General features: G+C 63.8%; 1 long non-coding RNA gene across 1 annotated transcript; it reads left to right on the plus strand.

The window, feature by feature from the left end:
- The first annotated feature begins 229 nt into the window (after positions 1–229).
- LOC110140821 (uncharacterized) lies at positions 230–2,291 on the plus strand. The gene is made up of 2 exons (XR_011485984.1): positions 230–1,643; positions 1,729–2,291. It is a non-coding gene; the product is annotated as an uncharacterized lncRNA (long non-coding RNA).
- Positions 2,292–3,904: the final 1,613 nt, after the last annotated feature.

A 3,904-nucleotide genomic window follows, 5' to 3' on the forward strand; every position in this document is an offset into this window, starting at 1 on the left:
CCGCTCCACCGGGCGGGGACAGGGCGCGCGCGCGGGCGGGGCTTCCGGCGCGGCGGCCTCCTGTTTCCAGGCGCGGGCGCCGCGCAGACCACGCGGGCGGCTGCAGGCCGCGCCCGCCCGCCGCGCCCGCCCCCCGGACCCGGCTCCTCGCCCCGCCCCGCCGGCCGCACCTGCCGGCCTCCCCGCGGGCTCCGCGCGCACTCACGCCGCGGCGCCCCCGACCTGGAGCCCGCTGAGCCCCTCGTGCACCCTCCCTCGTGTTCCCATCCCGCACCCACACGCCGGCCGCCGAGCGAGCGGCGCCTGCGAACCGGGGGTTTAAGGGTCCTTTGGGCTCCATGCGGCCACGAGGTCGGGGGAGGCAGCGGCGCCGCCCCCGGAGGGTTCCTCTGAGATAACCGGCCCTTGTGCTTGAGATCCGGGGGCCAAGGAGGGCAGAGGCCTGGGCGGGGCGGCTTCCCCGAGACCGGGGCGGTGGAGGTGATCCCTGGGAAGCGGCCAGGTGTGTGGCCGAAGTGGATGTAAATCCGACCTCCCCCACCCCCCACCCCCAGCCCCAGCGAGCGACCTGTGCTTAGTTCCAGAGCTCCCGAGGGGGCCTGGCACTCGAGGGTCAGCAGGGCTCTCCAGGGTTGGAGGTCGCCAGGCCCCAAGGTCAAGGTGCTCTGGACATGGGCAAGGACCGAGGCTGACCCTGGGAGACCGTGATGCCTAGGGCAGGGGTCTCCTGGCAGTGAGAATGCTGTCAGGTGGCCTTGAGGACGGGCAGTGCCACTGTCTTCAGAGGTAACGGGCACACTGAACAGGGCAGCAGTGGGCTGGTGAACCGCGAGGTGCCAGCCTGAGATCCACTGGCCTCTGCATCCTCGAAATCCACAAGCCAGGGAGAAAGTGTGGGTGGGTTTGATAAACGATAATAGGAGAATTAACTGGGTGTCTATCCACAAAACAGATGCTTTTAAACTCACACTTGGTACTCACCTGTGAGATTACCTCCGACATTGGATTAATTAGAACATTTAGGGAAAATGAGAAAACAGGATTAAGTGAAATTCAGCAGGTCTCTGAGAGAACTTTCCTGAACACAGACACAAAACCACTCACAAGGGAAAGCCCGGAACCCCAGACCTGAGCACGTGTCTGGCCCACACACCCCTCTCCTCTCAGTTAACAAGGGATCGGGCCCCTGAGGTGACTCCGCCAGCCCTTCCTGTCTGAGACCAAGGTTCTCCTTCCGTCACCGGCCCCCAGCTTGGGGTCACCTGCCCCTCTCCAGCCTAGCAAGCTGCACAGTGAGCATGAGAACAGAAATCAGATTCCACTATGTCCTGCTCAGAACCCTGCTGGATTCTCATCACTGGGCTGGTCAGAGAGCCCTGGGGCGACCGCCTGCTTCTCCCCCAGCCTTCCTTCCGTCCCCTGGCCAGGCACTTCTCCCTGCCTGCCCTGTGCTCCATCCTTGTGTCCGCCCGCCTGCCACAGCCTCTGCTGTTTCTGCTGCCTTCCCATCCCCCGCTTCCCGTGGTCAGTTTCTCCACGCCCCGTGCCTGCTATCGGACTCGGCTTTGTCTGGGCCTTCTTTCCACTGCCCTGAGAGTGCCCTGAGGACAGGGGGTCTGCACCCCCACCCTTCTGCATTCGAGGTAGGAGACCTCTGGGTGGAGGCGTGGGAGGAACTGACCAGCCCTCCGCACGTGCCTGTCCCACACGAATTCCCTCCATCCTCAGGACCAGTCCAGGACACCAAGCCACAGGCTGCCACCTCTGAAGCGCCAACCCCCTCACCCGTCCCCAGCTTCGAGCATGGTCCTAAGGACCCAGAATCACCTGCAGAGAACTGCCTTGCAGACCGAGGCTTGGCTGGCGGGCAGAGGCCTGGAGAAGCTCACCTGTCTCCCCACAGTGCAGGGCGGGCCTGGACCTGAGACAGAGCACCCACCCCACCCAGCCAGCTCTGCTGCCGCCTCCTTGTGAAGCCGCCTCCCAGGAGGACTCGCCCCCGGAAGGAGGGCCCGGGAGGAGCCCCAACCCTTCAGCTGGACCCGCGTGTGTACCCGGAATACGTCCTGGGGCTTCAGCTCTGCCTCTCTAACTGTGCCCCCCACAGAGGTGGGCCCAGGAAGACTGGAATATGTTGGTTCTTTCAGGAAGAGACCAGACACCCCCCCCTCCACCAGGTCACCAAAGGGGTTGCCCCTGCAGTCCGGGCTTCTTAATGCTAGAATTTTTCTAATGCCAGAGGTTAATATTTTACTTTTCTCTCTGTGAACAAGAAAAGTTCCTGTCTCTGAGTCACTCTGAACATTGTTCAGATCTTGCATAATTTCTAAAACAGTGGGCAGCGTGGACACCAGCGATGCACCCCGTGTCCGTCACTGCTGTGGGCCATCCACTCTCCCTAGGCTCTGGTCCCTGCAGGCGCGTTGTGGGCACCCCCCAGGGAGGCTGTGTCCCCCTCAGCCCCTGAAAGGCTGCCTTGGACTCAGCTTCTGGCTGAACAGGAGTGGCTCTGGCTGCTCTTGTCAGCATCAGGGCACACAGGCCGCTCCCCACTTTTACCACCACCGAGGTCAGTGTGCCTGAGGGTCTGCTTGCAGCAGACCTGGAGGCTGATGGGCCGACAGTGGGCTCAGGAGGGTGCAGGTCAAGGGCAGGCAGCAGAAACAGCCGTGCAGAGGGTTGTGGCAGGTGGGAGGAGGGGGCAGGTGTGGCGTCTGCGGCAGGGAAGGGGCAGCCCCGCAGGGATCTCGGGAAGGCAGTGCAGAAAAGGAGGCAGGGCATGGCTGGGAAAGGCAGGAGACCGTGGCTCGCAAGGCCGAGACCTGGGTCCAGCTCCTGCTCCTGGATGGGAGGGGCGGTGCACAGGGCAGGGGCCGCGCCCAGCCCTCCAGGAGAAGGCCAGAGCAGCGGGAGAGAGAGGCCGGCCACGGCTGCAGGCGGCAAGGCCTGGAGGACTTGGGGCTGGGACCCTGGGGTCGGGAGGCCATCTGCCTCCACCGAGAGCTGGAGGGCCGGCAGGTCAGCAGGGGAGAAACCGCAGCCCCTGGACGTGCAGTGGGAGAGGGCAGCAGAGAGCGGAGGCTCCCACAGCCTGAGTGGACTTTGGGCTCCTGCAGGAGGGGCCCTTTCACCGTGCTTCCGTGCTGCAGCTCCAGCACCAGGGACCAGGTCCAGCTGAGACGGGCCGCATGTCCCTGAGCTCCGCCCGCGCCCAGGGTGCATTCCTGACCCCATCCCTCTGTCCCAAGCACCTCTTGCACTGCGGCTCTGGCCCCAAAGCCCTGGGCTCCCCACTCTGTGCCCACAGCTGTGATCACGAGGCCAAGGTGGACCTCATGGTCGTCGTGGACATCCCATGCCCACAGCCTTGAATTCAACTTAAATACTTGTGCCGGCCATGTGTGGGAGCCGCACTCCCTTCTGGGTCACTCCACCCTGGAACCGACCAGGAGGGACGTTGCATCCTCGCTCCCAATGCCTGAGCAACCTCCCGAGGCCAGCGCCGCCCCAGGGCCCATCACTGCACCCCAGGCTTCAGCTGTCTTGGTCCATACTGCCTCAGCATCACCTTGTGGTCCACAGATACAGGGCCTGGAAACTTCAATGAGCTGCTGGAAGGGAGCACCAGGCTGCAAGCCAGACACCAGCCAGGTCAACAAAGCCAGTCTGTAGGTGCACTTGAAGCAGAAACAGACAGATGCTGCAGTACTTGTGATCCAGCCTGAAAAACTCCCCAGAACTTGTGTAACTCCACGAGCCTCGGGGTTTCAGCCGTGAGAGGAGGAAGCTTGTGACACCTCCCATCAGGATGACTGCTGGCTGTGGGGGGCTCCAAGGGGGTGGATGGGGGCGAGGAGGGGGAGGGCTGCAGCCATGGGGTGATGCTCTCCCCTGCCGGACCAGG

The sequence above is a fragment of the Odocoileus virginianus genome, unplaced genomic scaffold, assembly GCF_023699985.2.
Source record: "Odocoileus virginianus isolate 20LAN1187 ecotype Illinois unplaced genomic scaffold, Ovbor_1.2 Unplaced_Scaffold_5, whole genome shotgun sequence".
NCBI classification, from domain to species: domain Eukaryota; kingdom Metazoa; phylum Chordata; class Mammalia; order Artiodactyla; family Cervidae; genus Odocoileus; species Odocoileus virginianus.